At 45.4% G+C, this 23,807-nt stretch overlaps 1 protein-coding gene across 2 annotated transcripts in view; it reads right to left on the bottom strand.

Annotated features, from left to right (window-relative positions):
- NHSL2 (NHS like 2) overlaps positions 1-23,807 on the bottom strand; it is a 273,340-nt gene that overhangs the window by 151,657 nt on the left and 97,876 nt on the right. The window lies entirely within an intron of this gene.

Genomic DNA, 23,807 nt, shown 5'->3' with positions numbered 1-23,807 from the left:
CTTTACCTTTTAATATGAGTGAGATGGGGAGCAGTTGGAGGATGCTGAGCAAAAGATTGACATATTCAAACTATGCTTTTTTAAATGTTTATTTTTGAGAGAGAGTGCACACAACTGGGGGAGGGGCAGAGAGAGCCAGGGAGAGAGAGAGAATCCCAAGTAGGCTCTACATGATTAGCACAGAGCCCGATGCATGGCTCAAACTCACAAACCGTGAGATCATGATCTGGGTTGAAATCAAGAGTCGGCTGCTTAACCAACTGAGGCACCCAGGAGTCCCTATTCAAACTATGCTTTAACAGCATTACTTTACGAGACTGGTGATGGGCAAGAGAGGGTGATGGCTTGTAGTAGGGTAGTAGCAATGATAGCAATGGAGGTAGTGAGAAGTGGTTGGATTCCAAATAGATTTTGAAGGTTGTACAGAAGCATCCTCTTCAGTAGAATGACCAGAGCAAAGGCCCAAACCCAAGCACAGAGACTTGTTACCCTGCTTATCACTGCATGTCACTCAAAATTCTGTTATTCAACAAGATTTCAGAAGGCCTTGCATGCAGCATGATTATTACCTACCACTTATGTGAGACACACAATTCTAGGCCAAAGGCCAAACCCAAAAGGTCCCCGAACTATACCTGACTCCAGAACAACTCCAGAAAACTATCATCATGGATTTTCTAACCAACCTGCTTCCCCCTGCCTAAAGCCACAATTCTACAGGGGTCATACTGGGTGCCATTTTGCCTCCTGATTGGCTCCAGTCACTCTCCCTCCATCAGCCCCTCCATGAGCTGGCCTAGCCAAGTCACATCAGAATTCTGGGAAACACTGTCCATACCCGACCTGTCCATACCTCCTGTCCCTGCTCACTATCACTCACAGGCTGGCAGCAGACAGATCGCATCCATCATCAACTGAGCAGACAGGGATTGGTTCCAGGGGCAGTCAGAACACAGTGTGGCCAACATCTCAAAGGTACCATGATTTTGATAAGGAATTTTACATTTGCCTGGGAAAGCAGGCAATCCTCAACCACAGGAAGATCATTGGGAGGGAAGAGAAAATAGAAAACTTGGCCCCATAGGCTGAAAGCCCCCCACCTGAAGCCTCTTCTGGGAACAAAAGCACCCTGGCATCTTTGGGTGCATACTGTTCATTCTCGGGATAAGGCCTGTTGCTTCATATTTGTGAACCCCCAGCAAAGGCACCCAGATGGAAACTAGAGAACAGCACATGATTCTGAAAGCTCGCTCCAGAGCCAGGAAAAACTGATGGTATTTTGTTTATGTTCAAAGAAATCAATCCAAAGAGATCAGTCCCACAGCCAAAGTCAGCAAGGCTGGGGAGCAAGCTGCTGCCAACTAGGGAGGGGACGACCTGCACTGGAATCCTGGATCCAAGATTTTCAGGTTGTGCTCCCTTGGGTCAAATTTTTAACTCTCCCAAGACCTCAATTTTCTAACCTGTAAAATAGGGACAATACCTACCTCAGAGTTGCATTAGGAATAAAAATTAGCTCATGTGTATAAAGTGTGTCTGGCATCGCATATGGGATACTAGCTGCTCACAACTTGTTCATTTTCTTCTTGTGCCCAGTTTTGTTGGGCAAGTTCTAGGCCAGTGGTGTGGAGCAACTACATGGCCCCAGTGGCCCCTGGTGCCCTTAAGAAGAGCTCTCTGAGGCATTCTCCAGATCTTTTGTGTCAGTGCTGTTTTCTGCTTTTTACTAAATGGGCGTCCTAGGCAGCTGGCATTTGATCCCAGCAGGACATGGTTGCATACACAGCTTGGCACCAAAGGGCACTAATGCCTATTAATTAACTGTATGTTTAGCTGACCTGCCTAAGCAGTTGCTTTCATTTCTAGGATTCCAAATCTTTCTTATTCCATTCCAGGTTATTTGAATCCCTTATCTTTGCTCCCCTCTCTCCTCTTTCATTCTCTCAGTCCCTCCTGTCTTCTCTACACTGCTCCTTCTACCTGTCCTTTACCTGCTCTCCATCTTTTTCCTTTCCTTCCCTAGCTCTTTCATGAACCCTCATCCAAAAACAGTGCTTATGGGGAGAGAGCAGTTAAAAGTGGCTTAAGTGGACCCATGGTTAGGCCTGGAGGAGACCATTCCACTTCCATTTTGCCCTGTTGTACCAGCCCATCCCAAAATCCACTTTCCCACTCATTCACACTGAGCTTAGTAAGGGGATTACAAAGCCAAACAAGACATGGCTGCTTCCCTCACAGAGCTTCTAGTCTAGTGGGAAAGGCAGACAGCCCCATAGTGTATATGAAGAGCTGGAGAGGGGATGCAGAGGTAGGAAATCTGCTTGCCAGGAAAGGGTCCAGGAAAATTTCACAAAAGATAGGAGCCTCGAACTGGTCTTGAAGCCTGAGTGTATTTTTCCAAATGGAGAAAGGGGTCAAAAGGCATCCCAGGGGAGGAGGTGGTACAGAGGTGAGAAGGGCAGTATGTGTTTGGGGGCATTGTATGGCCAGATGGTAAGGTCTAGAAGATGAGCAACAATGAGCCCAGGAAGGAGAATCTAGAGCCAGCTTGCCAAGACAATGTCAGGTTGATGGGAAGCTGGACCTGCAGGTGGTTAGGATGCAAGTCTGAAGAGGTGGGACCTCATGAATGTTGGGAAGGCACATGATGAATGCTGTGTTTTAAGAAAATAATTCTGGAAGGCAGAGACCAGAGAAGAATTGAGGCCAGTTAGGAGGCTGCTGCAATAGTCCTGGAACAAACTGAGATCTTGAACTAAGGTGTTGACTGTGGGAATGGAAATGAAGGGGCAGAGAAGAGATACCACTGGGGCCTACTTCTCTAGCTCTGGCCTTTATCCTGGATTCATTCTTCACCTTTCCCCCATTCCCCAGTTCCTTCTCCTTTGACAATCTTTTTTTTTTTTTTTTGAGAGAGAGAGAGAGAGAGAGAGAGAGAGAGAGGGAACAAGTGGTGGTGGGGGGGCGGGGCAGAAGGAGGGGGAGAGTGAGAATCCTAAGCAGGTTCCTCGCTCAGTGCAGAGCCCAATGACACATGGCTTGATCCCACGACTGTGAGATCATGACTTGCACAGAGATCAAGAGTTGGACGCTCAACTGACTGAGGCACCCAGGCGCCCCTCCTTTGACAATCTTAATGGATCCTGAGTCTCAGCTCTAACTCCCACCTCAACGTGGATTTATCCTAAATCCATACATTGAGATCTGACCTGTCATCTGGCCCTGGGACCAGATTCTTGCTGCTGTCTAGACAGTCTCAAGTAACCAATTCATCAGCATGTTCAAAACTGTCATCATGGTGCCTGCACACTAGTCCTAACCCAGCTTGGGAGAACCATGCACCTCATTACATTATGGGCTTTGGGGGCCTAACTTACCAACTGAAGGATCATTTTACTTCTTTGTAGGGCAAACATAATTTCCAAGTTCTAAGCCACCAATTTATATGTTGACTTAGAGGACTCAAGCACATTCACACCTTGGGGAATGCCTTCCTCAGTCACTCGCTGTCAAGTTCCCCAGCAGTGGTCCTCAGCCAGGGGTGGTCCTTCTGGCCCCTGGAAGTATTTGGCAATGCATAGAGACATTTATGGTAGTCACATTTACTCCAGGGTACTAGTGACATTTAGGGCCCAGGAATCAGGATGTTAAATATCCTGCAATGCACAGGAACACCCCACACTGCAAAGAATGGTCTTACTCTAAGTGTTAAGATTAATCTAATTGGGAAACACTGTGACCATGAGCTCAATGAGAGCAAGGACTCTATTTTGTTCTTTACTGTGTTCCCAGCATGTAGCATAGTACACAGCACATGAGGGTGTGCAGTAACTATTTGTTAAATTAATAAATCAACTCACCCCTTTGTATAACCAACACCTACTGTTGGTGCTGGGGATAGAAAAATGAACGAGAATTGGGCAGTGCCTTTGCACCTTGGCTAGCCTTAGCAGGGTAGGGTATAGACAATCTTGAGATGGGAGGCCAAAAGTCAAGAATGCCTCACCTTCTATAACTACCACCAGGCCCCTTCCTAGTAAGGGCAATGCATTACCAGTTATATGCTGAATTGAAAATTCATTCATTCATTCAACCAACACTTGAATAGCACGTGAAACATTTTGAAGCACTTGCAAGACATCTTGCTGGAGCTGGGCTGGGAGGAGTGGAGGGTTGGGATGGGGGCTGGAAGTGGAGTTGGGCCTGAGAGGTTCCTGCCAAGCTCAGGGCAAGAGCAGACAGGCCCAATCAGACAGTCTCTTGGGACTGAGGGGGGGGGTGGGGGGGGTCTGGTGTGAATGGAAATATGTGCCACATGGCCTGAATTGCAGGGGCTGGCCTCAGGCTCCCACAGTCCCAAACACTTCCAGATGGATTTATTTATAACTCCCAAACCAGAGGCAGCTCTCAGCTTCTTTTCCTCACTCTCATCCCCACTACTGGAGCAAGTCTTGGCCACCCCTTTCCACTCCGGAAACCAGCAGGAGACAGGGAATGTGCCCTACTGCTCCACCACAGCCTCAGCCTGGGCTCCTGGTCACTGCCTGTCCCCTAGGTGGCAACAGCAGCTCACTGTGTGGGTGTGCCAACAGAGTGGCCATACCCACTCCCACCCACTTGATCATCTGGGCTTTCTCAGGCCAGTCACTAAATGGGTAGTATAAGCTGGGCACATTCACTCTGGTAAGTTTCTGTTCCAGACCTGCCTCTGCTTCATAAAAACCACAGTCACACCCATGTCTTCTCATCCTTGGTCTTCAGGAGATTCTGAGCTCCCTCCCCTCCTCCACCTTCTCCCACATGATACTGCTTCTCACCATATAGGCTGCCAGAGGCTTTGGACTCTTTTTCAAAATGGAAAACTGAAGCTCAGAGAGGTTAAGTAACTTGCCCAAGGTCACACAGCATGTTAAACAGCAGAGCCAGAAGCCTAAAGCTCTGAGCTCTGTCCCTGACACTAGGGCCTCTTAAACCTCAAGTTTTCCAGTGTATGAAATGGGGCTAGTGTTTGGCAGGTGGTCTGGTTAGAAGTGTCAGTTCTGGAACTGCTCTGCATGGACTGTGTGATGGTTCTGTCATTTACCACCTGAAGGACCTTTGATGAGTTCCTCCTCCTCTCCTCACCATAACTCAATTTCTTTATTTTCCCTTTGAGGATTAAAGAGATAATGGGTGTAAATGGTTAGGATAGTGTCTGGCCCACAGTAAACCCACAACAAATAATAACCAATTTAATACTTTATTACTCAATTGCATCTTTGTAGAGCTCATGGTTCTCATCTTTTGAAATATGGGCCAGGCCCCATACAAACCTTGCCTCCTGACTCCTCACATGCAGGGAGAAGTAAACTTGGGCCTGGAGAGATTGAGTGACTTGCCTAAGGCCACACTGGAACCCAGCTCTAGGTGATTCCAAGGTTACAGATTCCATGCTTCCTACAGAGTCTGCAGGATAAAAGCCCCCTATATGTGTGTCCTTAGATAATTCTCTGCCCTGATTCCCCCTCCCTCCCCTATCTTGCCTCCTTGAGGACTGGCCCAAAAGCTTCTTCCTTCCCAGAGGTTCAGCCCACCCAGCTGAACCTGAGGATTTTGGTGGACCCAAGCAAGGCCTGTGAGTATTTCAGGCCCAGAGGAGCCTGGTGGCACTGGGGCTGAGGCATTCCCACTTCCCTCCTCTCCTAGCCGTGGTTGGAATTGGTGGCAGCTGGAGAGGACAGGGTGGCAAAGCAGGCAAACTCTCGAGAGTCAAGCTTCTAGATGCCCTGTATCTGTTTTCTGCACATCGTCTTTTCTCTCCAAGTTACCAAGGTCTGGCAAACCCACCTCTGCATCCAAAGGTCTAGACAAATTCTCCTGCAGCTGTTCAGCAACACATGACACCAGATTTCTGCCCCAGTGGGAGTTTTCGGTATTCTCACATCCTGTTTGTTGCTGTGCAATTAAACATGCATAATTTCTCTATGTTCTCCCATCCCTCACCACACATCAATACTGCCAGTGACAGCATGAGGGAATAGTACAACCTCTGAGCACATATGGGCAAGGGAATCAGTAAACACTTCTCTCAATTGAACATGACTCACCAAATGGGCTCCAAATCCCATCAACAATTAGGCTCAATCTATCTATATTCCCCTCGTCTTTTCAGTGGGTTTCCCAACATGCTCCAAATTCCTGATAGTCCAAGAATAAATGCAGAGTTATTTAATAAATGCTCAAAGGGGCGCCTGGTTAAACATCCCACTTCAGCTCAGGTCATGATCTCGCAGTTCATGAGTTCAAACCCGTGTCGGGCTCTGTGCTGACAGCTCAGAGCCTGAAGTCTCCTTTGGATTCTGTGTCTCCCTCTCTCTCTGCCCCTCCCCCACTTGCACTCGGCCTCTCTCTCTCTCTCCAAAACAAACATTTTTTTAAAAAATTTAATAAATGCCCAGAATGGAAAGGGTATTTAACAAACAAACAAAGCAACTCTCTACTCAAAGTAACTCTCAGAGTTTGTGGACAAACTGTGCCATGGCAGCTCCTCTCTGCTTCCAACTCTGACCCTTAGGAAAGCTTCCTCATCAGACAACGGTATTGGCCTTTACCTCTGAAGCTACCAGATCTATAGCCCCAGCCCTACTGTACAGGCTCTCTGAGTCTTGATTTCCTTCTCTGTTTTTCTGAGGCATCTCACAGTCAGGTACATAGTACTTCCTCAACAAATGTATCTTATAGGAACAGCAAATTCTTACTAATTCTAGAATCATTTAGAAGATGACCACTATTTCAGGAAATTATTTATTCTTTCAATATTTAGCAAGCATCTACTATGTACAGAGCAGCATGAGAAAAACAAAGTAAATTCAAAAATTCATAATAAAGATTAGAGCAGAAATAAAGTATACAGAAACTAAAAAAACAATAGAACAGATCAATGAAACCAAGAGCTGCTTCTTTGAAAACATCAACAAAATTGATAAGCATCTAGCAAGATTCATCAAGGACAGAGGACCCAAATAAACAAAAACACTAATGAAAGAGGAGAAATAACAACCAACACCACAAAATACAAACAATTGCAATAGACTATTATGAAAACCCATATGGCAACATATTGGAAAACTTAGAAGAAACGTATAAATTCCTAGAAACACATAACCTACCAAAACTAAAGGAGATAGATGATAGAAAATTTGAACAGACCAATTACTAGCAATGAAATTGAATCAGTAAACAAAAAACTCCAAACAAACAAAAGTCCAGGACTAGACTGCTTCACAGGTGAATTCTACCAAACATTTATTTTTTTTAAATTTTTTTTTAACGTTTATTTATTTTTGAGACAGAGAGAGACAGAGCATGAACGGGGGAGGGTCAGAGAGAGAGGGAGACACAGAATTTTGAAACAGGCTCCAGGCTCTGAGCGGTCAGCACAGAGCCCGACTCGGGGCTCGAACTCATAGACCGTGAAATCATGACCTGAGCCGAAGTCGGACGCTTAACTGACTGAGCCACCCAGGTGCCCCCTACCAAACATTTAAAGAGGAGTAATTACCCATTCTTTTCAAACTATTCCAAAAAAGGACAGAAGAAGGAAAACATCAAAAATAATTCTATGAGACCAGTATCACCTTGATAGGTGACCAGATAGACACCACAAAAAAGACACCTATAGGCCAATATCTGTCATGAACACGAATGCAAAAATCCTCAACAAAATACCAGCAAACTGAATTGAAGAATACATTAAAAAAAATCATTCACCATAATCAAGTGGGATTTATTCCTGGGATGCAAGGGTGGTTCAATATTCACAAAGCAATCAACATGAAACACCACATCAATAAGAGGAAGGATAAAAACCATATGATCATTTCAATAGACACAGAAAAAGCATCTGACAAAGTACAACATCCATTCATGATAAAAATCCTCTACAAAGTAGCTTTAGAAGGAACATACCTCAACACAATAAAGGCTATATATGGAAAACCCACAGCCAACATCATACTGAATGGTGAGACACTTAGATCAGAAACAAGGCAATGATGTCCGGTCTCACCACTTTTACTCAACACTGTACTGGAAGTCCTAGCCACAGCAATTAGACAACATAAAGAAATAAAAGGCATCCAAATTGGTAAGGGAAAAGTAAAACTCACTATTTGCAGATGACATGATACTATATATAGAAAACCCTAAAGACTCCACCAAAAAACTACTAGAACAGGTAAATGAATTTAGTAATAGTCGCAGGATACACGTAAAAGAATGAAACTGGAACACTTTCTTTCATCATACATAAAAATAAACTCAAAATGGATTAAAGACCTAAAACCATAAAAATCCTTGAAGAGAGCACAGGCAGTAATCTCTCTGACATTGACCATAGCAACATTTTTCTAGATATGTCTCCTGAGGCAAGGGTAGTAAAAGCAAAAATAAACTATTGGGACTAAATTAAAAGAAAAAGTTTCTGCACAGTGAGGGAAACAATCAACAAAACTTAAAGGCAACCTACAGAATAGAAGATACTTGTAAATGACATATCTGATAAAGGGTTAGTATCCAAAATATATATACAACTGACACAGCTCAGTACCCTCCAAAACAAATAATCCAATAAAAAATGGGCAGAAGACATGAACAGACATTTCTCCAAATAAGATGTACTGATGGCTAACAGACACATGCAAAGATGCTCAACATCACTCATCATCAGGGAAATACAAATCAAAACTACAAGGAGATATCACCTCACACCTGTCAGAATGGCTAAAATCAACAACATAAGAAACAAGTGTTGGCGAAGATGTGGAGAAAAAGGAAGTTGTGCACTGTTGGTGGGTATTTAAACTGGTACAGCCACTGTGGAAACTAGTGTGGAGGCTCCTCAAAAAGTTAAAAATAGAACTACCCTACAATCTAATAATCACACCATTGGGTATTTACCCAAAAAATAAAAAAAAAACTTAATCCAAAGGGATACAGGCATCCGTAAATTTATTGCAGCACTATTTATAATTGCCGAACTATGGACACAGCCCAAATGTACATTGATAGATAAATGGATAAAGAAGAAGTGGTATATATACAATGGAATATTATTCAGCCATAAAAAGAATGAAATCTTGCCATTTGCAACAACACAGGTAGAGCTAGAGAGTATTATGCTAAATGAAATCAGTCAGTCAGAGAAAGACAAATACCATGTAACCTCACTCAAGTGTTGAATTTAAGAAACAAAACAAAGGAGCAAGGAAAAGAAAAAGAGGCAAACTAAGAAACAAACTCTTAACCATAGAGAAGAAACTGATGTTTACCAGAGGGGAGGTGGGTGGGGGGAATGCGGGAAAGAAGTGATGGGGATTAAAGAGTATACTTATCACGATGAAAAATAAAATAAAATGATTTAAAAAAGAAATTCAAAATAAAGTTTCTTTCCTCCAAGAGACTGTGATATAGCTGGACATTTGCACAAGCATGGAATATTTCAGAATGCCTTTAGGAGCCAGGCAAGTACTATAAAGTGAAGGAGGCTGGAGTAATATACTAATAAGGAGTGGTGGGGACTGTGGTGTGCTGGAGGGTGCATGTTCCATCTAAAGGGGAAGCCAAGGGGCACCTGGGTGGCTCAGTCCATTAAGCAGTTAAGCGTCTGATGCTTGGTTTCGGCTCAGGTCATGATCTCACAGGTTTCATGAGTTTGAGCCCCGCATCAAGCTCTGTGCTGATGGTGTAGAGACTGCTTGGGATTCTCTCTCTCTCTCTCTCTCTCTCTCTCTCTCTCTCTCTTCCCCCCCCCCACTCACACTGTCTCTGTCTCTCTCAAAATAAATAAATAAACTTAAAAATTAAAAAAAATAAAATAAAGGGGAAGACACTACCCCAATCCAGCTAATTACCATCCAGTGGGAATGCAGAGCCAATATTACCAGACTTCTCTGTTTTTCAAAGAAGCCAGAAATCCACATTATATGGGAATATTACTGATTGCCACATGTTACCTAATAATTTTGAAAAGTCACAAACCATGTGCAGATCACACAAAACATACCAGTGGGTATTATTTGGCCCACCAGCCACCAGTTTGATACCTCTCCATAATGGTAGATGATAAAGTGTCAAAGTGTTACTGACAATAAGTTCCGTAGGTACTCAGAGGAGGACAAGAGTCCCTGGGGATGGTATAATCTGGAAAGTTTCCTTCAAGGTGGCAGGATTCAGACAGGTCCCCAAGTGTGGGTGTGAATCCGATAGGCAGAAAGGAGGGGGACAAAGCTTTTGGCAAGGATAGAGGGGGAGAAAAGAAGGTTGTGGTCAGAACTCAGAAGCAATGTGGAAGTGCTTCTGGCTGTTGTGAAGGCTTCCTGGGGGAAGGGGCAGCTCCTAGCCATTGGCTGGTGTCAGTGGAGGTTTCTCACCTGGGATCTCAGGGTGGAGAAAACAAGGGAAGGTGGGTGACTACTACTTAGAAGGTCTGAATCTGAAAAGCCAGTCAGAGAGTAATATTAAACACAGACAGACAGATGCTTCATCAGCAGGCATGGGAGAAGAACAATTTAGTTAAGTCCAGGGGCTTTTCTAGAATACAGCAATGTAAATATCTAGGAGAAGAGCAAATAAATAAGGTGTGATCCTGGGTGGTGGCTAGAAACAGGTCCAGAAAGTGAGACCTCAGTAAGTGCACAGGTAAAATATATGTCCAGGATTAAAAGCCCCAAGGATTAGAAACCATTCTCCCACAGTGCTCTCCAGCAGGCTGGGAGAGTAAATGAAGGAAAGAGGGTATCTTAACCCCAAAGTGGAGAGCGAAGGACATGCGGCATGCATGTGTCAGGGAGAATAATGTCAGTCTCGCATGGGATTATGCAACTACTAAAACAAGAGGCAAAGTAGGTAAGGGTCAATGGAAAAAGCACACGTGTGGTAGGCAGAATTCTGGCTCCCCGAAGTCATCCATGCCCTAAATCCCCAGAACCTATGAATATGTTAGGTTAAATGGCAAAGTGTATGTGTGTGGGCAGGGAAGGTTTGGAGATGGAATTAAAGTATCTAATCAGTTGACCTTGAGATGGGGAGAGTATCCTGCACCTTCCAGGTGGGCTCAATGTGGTCACAATCAATGTATAAGGGCCCTTGCAAAGTGAAAAAGGAAGGCAAGAGAGGCAGAGTTAGTCAAAGAGATGGGATACCAGAAGGAGGGTCGGAGGACTGGGGAAAGACTCAAGCAGCCATTGCTGGTTTTGAAGATGGAAGAAGGGGACAAAAGCCAAGCAATGCAGGCAGGGTCTAAAAGCTGGAAAAGGCAAGGAGGCATATTCTTCCCCTGAACCTCCAGAAGGAATGCAGGCCCTGCCAACACCCTGATTTTAGTCCAACCACACCTGTTTCAAGACTTCTGGCCCCCAGAACTGGAAGATAATAAATTTTGTGTTGTTTGAAGCCACTAAACTTATGTTAACTTGTGACAGCAGCAACAGGAAACTAATAAAACCAGCTTTAGATTCAGACAGATGTAGGGTTTAATCCTGGCTCCACTATATACCAAGGACTTTACCTTAGTCCAGTCACTTAACCTCTCTGAACCACAGTATCTTCATGTCATCCTCATAAGCGGTGTCCATAATACTTACACTTCACAGAGTTGAAATGAAAAGCAACTGAGGTGATGAACACAAGGAGATAGCACAGCCTGGCACAGGGAAGGTGCTGGCAATGTTCTTTTCTTTCCATCAGTGCATTTGATGAAACACTAATTAATATTTCGAACCAGTGGTGTTTTGGTAAATGTTTAGCAACCAGGTCTCAAAAAAAGACTGCATATATATATATATATATATATATATATACACATCTGCATATGCAATATATATCACTTAATATATAAGAATGTGAAGCATAGAATTTATGAATAATAATGCAATACATAATACTCTATTGCAAATTCCATGTAGCCACTTGATTTTCGTATAATGGTTTCATTGATTTTGCTGAATCCTTATATCCATTGCCAACCTACAGTTGTAATATAAGAGCAAATGTAGTTCCTATATGAATGGTGGTTGATATCTTCGTTTATGTTAATGAGTAAGAAGAAGGGGAAACAATGAAGTGTTGGAACTTGACAAATTCAGTGATTCGAACAACTTGTTTGCTGAATCAGATAATAGTTTCCATACACTGGAAGCATACTTCCTCACTTTTTGTGTGTGCTATTCACAAAGTAACAGCCATAAACACAACGTACTTGTTTTTTAAATGTTATATTTATTTTGAGAGAGAGCATGAGCAGGGAGGGGGCAGAGAGAGAGGGAGATGCAGAATCCGAAGCAGGCTCCAGGCTCCAAGCTGTCAGCACAGAGCCTGATGTGGGGCTTGAACTCCCAAACTGTGAAATCATGACCTGAGCTGAAGTCAGATGCTTAACCAGCTTAACCAACCCAGGCACCCCGACACAACACACTTTTAGGTTTAATGTGTTTTTTTTTTTAAGTAGGCTTCACACCCAGTGCAGAGCCCAATGCGGGGCTTGAACTCACGACCCTGAGATCAAGACCTGAGCTGAGATGAAGAGTCAGATGTTTCACCGACTGAGCTACCCAGGCGCCCCAATGTACATTATTAACATTTTCTCCATCACTTTAAGTCTAGAGTGCAGTGAACAAAACAAGAATCCAAGCCCTGATTTGTAGCATTTTCAGATTTCCATGATATAAATACTTTCACTACGGCCTATTTAAAACTACCTATGTGACATCACCAAACAGAGTGGGCAAGGGTGCACATCATTTAGATGCAACCGATGTGAATCAGCCAAAGGACAAAGATCATGGTAAACTAATTAGGAAGTAAACTAATTGGGAAGATCAAAGTAAACTAATTATCTGAGTCCAACAATAAATATTTATTATTATTTTTAAATATATTTTTAATTGGAGATTAATAGAATTCAATGTTTTTCTTTAATAATTAATTTTTTACTATTATTTTTGAGATAATTTGAGACAGAAGAGTTGCAAAAGCAGTTCAGAGAGGTCCCCATACCCTTCACCCAGTTTCCCCTTATGTTGACATCTTACATAATTATAAAACATTCATCAAACTGAGAAATTTACCTTGATACGTTAAAGTACAAAATTTATTTGAATTTCACCAGTTTTTCCACTAAAGCCTTTCTTCTGTTCTAGGATCCAAACCAGGATCCTATATTGCATTTAGTTGGTCATGTATTTGACAAAATGTCCCTCAATTTCGGTTTGCTTTCTGTTGTCTCATGTAATTTAATTTTTAATGATGGCTGTGTTTAACAATTGGCTCACAAATTTACTAAATATTTAACAACTGGGTCTCAGGAGCCACAACAAGCCAGCTCCAGCTCCACACCACCACCTACGACGCTCTAAGCAAAATCGACAAACCATTCATTTTGGGTTTTTTCCAAAACCCCATTAATTCCACAAATATTTATTGAGCGCCCTCTAGGGGCTAATGCTGGGGATGTGGAGACGACCAAAACACAGTCCTTGCCACTGAGAAAATTACAGGTTGGGGATATGACAGAGCAGTAGCAGACAATACCTATAGAGCAATCAAGGCTATGATGGGGGAATAGAATGTGCTGGAGCACTCAGGTGGGAGGGACCAACCCTGACTAGGGAAGTCAAGGTAGGCTTCAAAGAGGAAGTAAAGGATGAGAAAGAGCTCCTCGGCTTTACACAGTTTAACCTTTTTTCGTTTAATAGTTAATTAAAGCGAGTTAAGCAAGGAGATAAGATGATGTGTGAGATGTGAGCTGCATCTTGATGCATAAGGGGGAATGAGACAGTGGAAGAAGCAGAAGGAAAAATAGTCACCCATTTATTCTTTCATTTGATAAGTATTTATTAGGTACCAATCCTGTACTGGGCTCTGGAGATGCCCAAACATGTAATGAATAAGGACACTCACGTGTGACTAGGGTTATGATGGCACGAGACAGTGCCTGGGCTGTCTTTAAGATAGAGTGGTGTTTGTGTGGGTGAAGGTGGCACCATGAACGAGCATGAGGCATGAGAACACTAGACAGAAACCTTCTCCCTGGGAGCATGGAAGGACCTCAGGGAAGCTTCCAGGCTGCTACCATCATTTCAGCCAGTATAACTAACAGCTTTTGCCAGAGGACAATTGATGCCAGACACTTCCTCTGCAGGTAGTACATGTACACAGCCCCCTTCTCTCCAGCCCCTCACACCCAGACCCCTATGTACAGACCCCTAGGAACTACACTTAGCAACTGACACCTGCCTTGAGCAGACAGCATATAAATGCTCGCAGGATGAAGTAATGTATTCCAATGTATTCCAGGGTACTAAAGACAAACTCAAGCAAGGCAGGGACCCTTGATCTGTGACCAAGACCCCCCCAGAAGAGCTCCTATGTCACTTCCTCAGCCCCACTACATATACACCCCAGCCATCCTCTGTCCCATTATACCACTTTATTTTCTTCATAACATTTATGACCATTTGAAATTATCTAAGTGTTTACTTGCTTTTGCCTGTCTCCTTTCACTAGGATCTCAGCTCCTCAAACACAGAATCTTTGTCTGTCTCATCATCTATATACCCCCAGCTCCCAGCTCAGGCCCTGGCCCATAGGGGCATTGGCGCACTATTTGTGGAATGGACAAGTGAATGAATGGATGGGAGTATGGATGCTACTGCTCAGATTTGAGGGCTGCATTCCTGACCCTCTGTGGCCCAAACTGTCTCTCTCAATGTTAAGTTTGTTGCCTATCCTCAGTGCCTTGATTCAGAACCTGAACCTTATGTGGAGGAAGAAAATGGACATGGGTGAAATTCAGAATGCTCCTCTTGGAACTGTTGTGAGAGTATGAAAGACAACAACTAATATTGTTGCACTTGCCAAGTACCAGTTCCCATTCTGAGCACTCCATATATATTCAATAAATATTTGCTGAGTCTCTGCTAGGTGCCAGGCACTGTTCAGGCATTAGGGATACGGCAGTAATAGGAAGCAAAAATCTCTGCTTTGGGGGGATTTAAATATTAGTTCATTTAATTTAAAAACAACCTTCTGGGCACCTGAGTGGCTCAGTCGCTTAAGCGTCTGACTTTGGCTTAGGTCATGATCTCACAGTTTGTGAGTTTGAGTCCTGCACCAGGTGAGCACGAGCCCCTCTTTGGGTGAGCTCTGCTTCTGTCTCCACCCTCGCTCACTTGTGCCCTCTGTCTCTCAATGAAAATTAAAAAAAAAAAAAAAAAAAACCTTTGGGCTCTGTGCTGACAGCACGGAGCCTGCTTGGGATTCTCTCTGTCCCTCTCTCTCTGCCCCTCCCCTACTTGTGCACACTTGTGCATGTATTCTCTTTCTCTCTCTCTCTCAAAATAAATAAATAAACATTTAAAAACCTTAAGATGTAGCTCTTGTGATTATTCCCATTTTAAAGATGAGAAAACTGAGGCACAGAGGCTAAGTAGCTTTCCCAAGATCATACAGCTGTGGAATAGCAGAGCCAGGTAGTCTGGGCCCTGAGCCTATGTTCTTAACCAATAAGCTACTCTGTTTCCTGAAACGCTATTACATGGGGAAGTGCTTGACAAACTAATGATTTTGACAAATTTGAGTTCCTATTATTCTTGGTGGGAACATGACGTGTTGTAGGGGCACAAAAGAGACTGGGCTGGGGGCTTAGAGGATGAATGGAAAGTAGTGGTCCCAGAGGTACCTTTGGCTGTGTCTCTAGGGTCCTGTGGCCCCTTGCTGGAGACTGCCAGACTTAGCAGACACACGTGGAGTAAGGCTGCGTGAAGGGGACTGCAAGGCCTTCCCATCAGCACGTACTTAGCTCTTTGTCTTTTTTTTTTTTCCTAGAATCCATCCTGGTCTCCCTTCTACTGATTTGTTGCCCTTTTAGGGGCCCTGCCCCATCCCTCCCCGCCTTGCTACAGTCCTCCCATTTAGCCTTCCAGCCTGAGAGGACAAAGGAAAGTTTGGCCAACCCCCACTGGGCTTTTCTAGTTTTCTGTTTCCATTGGAACAAAGCACAGCTCACCAAGTGCTCTCTGATCTTTGGAATGAGAAAGGAAAATAGTTTATCGCATGGAGTACCTTGCACACACCACCCCCATTGCTCCCTGGTCTCAGCCTCTCAGGACACCCAGATTCCTGGCAGGGCTAGGCAGGGAAGGCGCCTCCCTTCTGCTAAACCCTCAGGGAGCTGGCGGGAGAATGATGACTTCCATATGGGCTGGCTTGTTTTCTATCCCTTGGGCTCCACCTGTGGCCTAGATGGAGCAGAAGGAAGAATCAAGCATCCTCCCTTCTGATTCTCTCACAGCTCCAACCACACAAATGAGACTCCCAGACTTTGGTCAGCAGATTTCCAAGTGATTCCTGCAGAAAGAGAGGTTGTGCGGGACCTTGAGCAAATTCCTTAACCCCTCCAAGACCCAGTGTTGTCCTCTGAAAAAAAAAATGGGTCTAAAAATGTCTGCTTCATATTGTTATTGTAAGAACTAAAATTTTAAGTGAGAAATTATTGAAAAATGCTGGGCCCCAACTAGACTAGGTAGAAGAGTTTGGTCTGGGAGAGAAGATGGGATTGCTCCCGAGATGGACCCACCTGAGTAGTAGCTTTGGTAGAAGTTTTCACCCTGGAAAGTGGGGTGGGACATCATCCCACTCCTGGTCTCTGACAGACTTCTGCCCTGCAGCAGGCCTTTAAACCAGAGCCAGGCACACTTCAGAGAGTACAGCTGGCTTGGTTGAATGCAACTGATGGGTGGCCATCTCCCTCCCCCCCCATCATTGTCTGAACAGCTATAACGTGGTGTTTTCATAGATGTGGGTTGAAAATAAGATGGCATGTTGGAAGAGGTCAAGAAAGAAAAAGAGAATGGCAGGGGTGAGGACCTCTGACTTCATGCCCATGGGGCCTGAGTGGCAAGCCCAGTTGGCCAGGTCCTCACCTTGCCCCTTACAGATCATCACATCAGATCTCTCACCTTATAAATGAGAAAACTGAGGATCACATGAGTGGCATGGACTTGCCCAAGGTCACCCTGGCTAGACCTGCTAACTCCTATGGTCCAGTGGCTCTCTGCTTCCCATATACAATATACTGCTGAGAATCCTAAGTCATACAGCCCAGAAATTACCCAGGGCAATCCCACTGATCCCCACCCTCTACCTGTTTATTCAGTAAGTCTTTATTGAATACCTACTATGTGCTAGGCACTCTTCCAAGCACTAGGGATACAGCAGGAGCAAAAACAGACACAAATTCCTGTTCTTGTGAAGTTTACATTCTGGTGGAGGGAGACAGACAATAAGTCAAATACATTAGTAAAGCTGTCGTAAGTTAAAAGGCAATGTCTGGTTTGGAGAAAAATTAAACAAGAGAGGGCCTCAGGGGACCAGAAGAGCTAGGGTGCTATTTTAGAATAGGATGGGGGCACCTGGGTGGCTCAGTTGGTTGAGTGTCTGACTCTTAGTTTCAGCTCAGGTCATGATCTCACAGTTCGTGGGTTCGAGCCCCGTGTCAGGTTCAGTGCAGAGCCTGCTTGGGATTCTCTCTCTTTCTCCCTCACTCTCTGCCCCTCCCCTGCTCACTCTCTTTCTCTTTCTCTTTCTCTCTCTCTCTCAAAATAAATAAGCTTTAAAAAAAAGAATAGGATGGTCAAAGAAGGCTTCGTTGAGAAGGTGACATTTAAGCAGAGATCTGAATGAAGTGAGGGAGTGAACCACAGAGATACCTGGAGGAAAAGAATCTTAGGCAGAGAGAACAGTAAATGCAAAGACCCTGAAGCTGTTTGGGGAACAGTGAGGAGGCCAGTATGGCTGGAACAGAGTGCATGAGGGAGACAGTGACCGGATATAAGGTCAGACAGGTCATGGAGGGGTGGTTTGCAGATCATGCAGAGCTTTGTGGGCCACTGTAACAACTTTGGCTTTTGGTCTGAAATAGCCATCAGAGGGTTTTGAGCAGGGGCAGGACATAATCTGACTCAGTTTTCATCAGGATCATGCTGGCTGCTGTGTTGAGAGTAGACTGTAGAAGATCCAAGGTGTAATAATTTGATAGAACAGGGAGACCTGGTAGGAGGCTGTTGCACATATCCAGGGGGGAGTGATGACGGTGGCACAGACCATGAAGGTGGTAACACATGACTTGATTGTGGATATTGTGACGGTGAAATAACATGATATGCTAATGGAGTAGACATGAACTACGAGAAAAAGAGAGGAGTCAAGAATGACTTTGTGGTTTGGGTCCTGAGCTATTAGAAAGTTAGGGATGCCATTAGCTGAGATGGGGGGAAACTGCAGAAGCAGCAGGTTTGGGTGGGGGCAGTTAGGAGTCTGGCTTTCAACACGGCACATCTGAGATGCCTATGAGACCCCCCAAGTGGATGTCTGTGAAAGTGGAATTCCCTAGGAACAGCAGAAACAGCAGCTCTACACATCCCATCCTACCCCAATCACTCACTCACTGGTTCAGGAGGTACAGGGCGGGCAAGCCCAGGCACTGGGGACAGGGCTCCCTGCTAGCCTCCCTGATATCAGTCTCTTGCCCCTCCTGTCCACCTAACACACACAGGTTCCAGTGTGGGCCTTCCAAAACCAAAGTCAGATGCATCACTCCCCTGCTCCAAGCCTCAGCTGGCTCCCCACTGCCTCCTGGGTAAAGGCTAACATCCCTAGCAGGGCCCCAGAGGCCCTAAATGATCCGCCTTGTTTCCTGACACTCCCAGTTGCACCCCCCCTCCACCGCCCACCCACCTTGCCATTCCTTAGGCACCAGTTCCAGAGCCACTCACCAGGGCCAGAGCAGGCCATAGATAGCCATAACTCCAAGGGTCTGCTTAGGGACTTCCAAGGGATAGGAAGAGCCTGCCTCAGCTTGGTTTACTTGTTTTCTTCCTCCATTACCTGTCCAAGCCACTCCCTCTTCCCAGAAGCCTACCTTCCTCAGCTTTTACACACGTATACAGAGGGAGCCTTCCTCAGGAAGCTCTGAGCCTTTATACATTTAAAAGTCACTATCTGTTCTCCCATCTCTCCCTGCACTGGACTAGTTGCTGTTTGAGGGCAGAAACTGTTTCTTCCTTATTCATCTCTGTAACCCCAGTATAGCCCTTGCCAAAGTATTCAATAAAGTTGTATTGAATGAATGAATGAATGAATGAACGAATGGTCTATTATGCTACAAAAGAGATACTGAAGGATCACAGAAGTATTCATTTGGCCTAAGGAGGGGGTCAGAGAGTATCACACAGATGCCATTTAACGGGGTTTGGAAGGTCAGCAAATACTTTACCAGGCAAAACTCATTGTCAGTGATGTGCAGCTAAATTTTGCTTCTCACATTGGTCACGAACTAACAGCCAGGAGGCTGAAATATGGTTTGCAGATGCTTTTGGTCGGCCTTTTTTTTTTTTTTTTTTTTTTTTGGCCTGCAAAGTGTTTTCAAAAGTAATGTGAGGAGACAGGCGCTGTGTTTGGTCACACCATGAGTTGTCTTTCACTTAGCTAAGTCTTATCCTTGTGTTATCTGCCAAGGGCAGGGTGTGGCCTTGCATGCATATGAGTTTGCTTCCTCTGGTCAGGGAACCCCAGTGCCTGTTCACTGGCCAAAATTCCTACTGCTAAGGGGAGAACGAACTTGGCTCATTCAGACAGAGCCCCCATGCCACGTAAGCCACATGGCCATGCCAGGCCAGGCCAGCTGGTTAGTAGCCATGGGGATGAAGGCCCAAATGCCTGCCAATCACAGGACCATCATCTCTACCTCAAATCCTCCTAGGTGTTAAAGAGCACAATCGTATGGTAGGAGTGGATGCAAGAATTGGGCAGCATGAGGGGCGCCTGGGTGGCTCAGTCGGTTAAGTGTCCGACTTCGGCTCAGGTCATGATCTCACGGTCCATGAGTTCAAGCCCTGTGTCGGGCTCTGTGCTGACAGCTCAGAGCCTGGAGCCTGTTTCAGATTCTGTGTCTCCCTCTCTCTCTGACCCTCCCCTGTTCATGCTCTGTCTCTCTCTGTCTCAAAAATAAATAAACGTTAAAAAAAAATTAAAAAAAAAAAAAGAATTGGGCAGCATGAGGAAAGCAGCTGCAGAGCCCAGGCCAGGGCACCCTGCCCCCCAGTTACTCAAAACACAGAGAACAACAACCCCAGAATCTCCTCAGTGGCTTCTGTCTCAGCAGGAGATTGCATTTCAGCAGGAAGCCTCACTGTGTGATGATGATGAGGCCTTTGGCTGAACATGAGACACAGGTATGGGTCTGCAAGCAAAGGCCTGGCCTTATCTCCTTGACCTGATATGCAGAGGGAGCTGAGCTTCTGGGACACTGGGGGGTAGCTGAGTGTGCCAGAAATGGCACAACTGAGTGTGTGGACTTCCATGGCTTCCAGCTGAAATATGCAAGCCTGTTAGAGAAGGTATGGAACCCCTCTAACAGTGTTGAGCACTGCCAGACACAGGCTCAGCTGGCTGTGGGGGAATGAAAGTGAGAGCAGTCAGTCCACTGTATGCCTATCTAGTCGACACTGGGATTCTCTAGCCTCATCTCCTATGCTTGCTCCTGTCACTACCGAAACATCCTGGTTTCAACCTGCACATCACAAATCCACACACGACAGCTACAGCCAAGGCTCCCAGTCATATCACAAACATTTATGATAACAGACAACATACCCACACTCACACCACCCATCACATCACGTTCCCCTGTGTGTATGGCCTTTGGTCCTGACTACAGCCGAGACCCACATGGCCAGCTTCTCCCAGCCTTCAACAGCTGCACACACTTCCACTCCCACTTCTGCAGGCAGGTGCGCCCACTTCCCCCTGCAGCCACAACAGGCTTGAGGGTCTCACCCAATGCTCTGCTTACATGAGTGGGTTGCAGTCCTGCAAAGGAAACCAACAACACACACACACACACACGCACACGCACGCACGCACACACACACAAAACCTGTGAAACTGTGTTTCTAAGGCTTTGAAATGTGTCACATAAAGTTTCTTTGGAAAGTTTACCTTCTCCATTCTATTTGACTTCAACAAACAGTACTAGGGATTTGTCTCCCTGAGTTCATAAGCTGCCGAGCAGGAAAGGGTAGAAGCAGGGAAGCAAAACCACACAGAATCAATCCCTTTCACCCCAGGAAGCTCCATAGAGTTGTTCCAGACACATGAAATGGCTTAGTCAGAAACAGTATCTGTCTTCTCCCCTCTGCCTCCTTCATCCTCCCCATCCCCATCCCAAATGCCTACAACAGCTACATACAGGATAGTTTTATCATGTGTGTCCCTCTACACCCTCCACATTAAACTTCAGCGCAGCCATTTGGCACCACAGGCCATCAGCAGTTTTACCCGGTGACTATGCCCAGTGATGGGCAGATAACTCAACCCAGCCCTCTGCCCAGCTTTCAGTACCTTTTACCTAGATGCTGCCCAAACGTGTGGGGTTCAAGTGCTGTCCGATCTGGGCCAGTGCCTTCAAGCAGCAGCTGTGTTTGTCTAGCATCCCCTAGTGAGCTGGGCCTTGCCAGCCTGTGGCCAGGCAGATCCGCAACTCATGTTGCCCCTGGAACCAGCTAATGCAAAGGATCCCTGTGGTGAGAATGCCATTCTTGACCTTCCCTGCCCACCCCATGCTTCTCTGTGGAGTGTCAATGCAGACCAGGCCACTGAGAGCCAGGCAGAGGGTGAGAGCAGTGCTTGCTAGCACACATTCTGCATTCAGCACTTTGTCCTGGAAAGGTCCCTGCCAGGCAACTTGGGCTAAATTCCTACTTTGTGCCTGCAACCAGTGCCCCCTGTGTATGCCCAGCTGACTGCCAATGGGCACTGCTTGGTCCTTTCTAGGCTATAAATGGGCCACACTTGTACTGGGCTATGTGAAGACAATCACTTTCAATGGAAGAACATCTCCCTCTGCAGCTGACTACCAAAGCCAGAAACACTAAGGGCACACACCACTGTTCTTTGCAGGCCTGTTTGAGGAGGGCAGAGTCAGTCAGGCCTGACTGCTGTATATTAGATGGCATTGGAAACCACTTAACCAAAGCACTTGGAATTTTCACTTCAAAGCAGGTCAAACAGAGAATCACTCCCTCACCAGTGTTGAAAGGTGCATAAACACCACCTAATCCAAGGGTCACAAATGTAAATGCCTTTAGGCACCAAGCAGCTAATGAAAATGAAAGAGAAAGGGAGGTGTAAGAAAACTGGGGGAGGGGCCGGGGAACTAGAGCACACACACCTTACAAAAAAGCATTTAAGATCATTTAATGTGCCAACCAACAAAGCATGTCTGCAGACCCTTAGGGCTTATAGGGCCTAAGAGCCATAAGTTTGGGATTGCTGTTGGAATCCCATGCCATCCAAAGGAAAGGACTTATCCAAGGTCACCCACCTGGTCAGTGACAGAGGCCCCTGAATGAGTCCCATGATATCATCATCTTCTTCATTCCTTCACTCGTTCATCAAACAAGTCCTGCCCCCCACCCAATGTCCTAGGCATCCTCCTCTGCTGTCAGTGCCCCAGCAGTAAACCAGACATGTTCTCTATCTTCAACAAAGTCTCAATTCAGTAGGGGAGTGGCAGGAACTAAGTCTGGAAATCGAGGTTGCAAGCAGGCAGTGTGGGGCCTTGAATGCCAGGCTGAGGCATTTGGATTTCATACTGTAAACAGCACAGAAGCCTTGAGAAAGTATGAGCAGGTATAAGAAAGCTGTTCTCTCAGAAGACTCTTCTGGCAATCATGATTCAAACTCATCTGGCAGTTGTGACTCGATGGATTAGGGCCAGGCCAGTGGGGTGGGGGTGCAACTGGAGGCACAAAGAGTGGCTAATCCAATTGTCTAGACCTGAAGCAATGAGGTTGGGGGTCACTAAGAAGAGAGGGGGAAAGGATGAATGTGTGAGACACTGCAAATCAATAGAGTGGGGTTTCAGGGGTATATGCCTGTGTGTGTGTATGTGTGTGTATGTACGTAAATGGACCTAAAATTAAGGAGATGGGTTGGCAAGAGGATAGAAGAATCAAGATGACTCCAAAATTGGGTGGATGGCTGGAATGCCAACAGAAAGGAAGAAACCAGGGGACCTGGGTTGAGGGAGAGCAGGTGGGTAAAGATGTCCAAATGTTTCTCTATGACAGCAGCCTTAAGACCAATAAAAAGAATCTGAAATTGTCTCTTTTATGTTTTTATAGTCTCTCCTTCCTCAGTATGGAAAATTGAGCCAGGACCTCTTGACCTCTCAACTCTTCCATATACCCGGAAGTGACCTCTGGGGAACTCCCACTCGGTGCCTCTAGTTGAACTGGTCCAACGATTTAACAAATACTAATCAAATAAATAACGAAAATACATTCTCCACCCCCGGCCTCTTTCTGTCCCCCACTCCAAAACAGCTCTGTGGGAAAGTCAATTTGGGAATTTCCCACATGTGTCTATGACCGCAATGCCAGAGCAATGGTCTGAGTCAGCTACAACCTTCAAAATTCCGTATTTGCTTCTCATATCAAAGGCAGCATGCTGGCTGGAAGAAGCACTGATGATGCTGTAAAATAACTCCCTGTGTCAGCTCCTGGGCTACCTGCACTTCTTTGCCAGTTTCCAAAGGCCTGGGCTGCCAGGTAGAAAGGGCCTGGCAAGCACATGACTGAACCATGAAGCCCATCCGGATAATCCTCCAACCTCACACACCCCATAGGGATGTTCCATTTGCCTTCCATTCCCTCTCAAGTTGCCTTTCTCCCTGATCTGGGAAGAAGGTGTAGTGTCTGTGAACAAGCCAG

This window comes from Panthera uncia, chromosome X, assembly GCF_023721935.1.
Source record: "Panthera uncia isolate 11264 chromosome X, Puncia_PCG_1.0, whole genome shotgun sequence".
Taxonomy (NCBI): domain Eukaryota; kingdom Metazoa; phylum Chordata; class Mammalia; order Carnivora; family Felidae; genus Panthera; species Panthera uncia.
The sequence above is the reverse complement of the archived record's forward strand: the minus strand, read 5'-3'. Positions and strand labels throughout refer to the sequence as shown.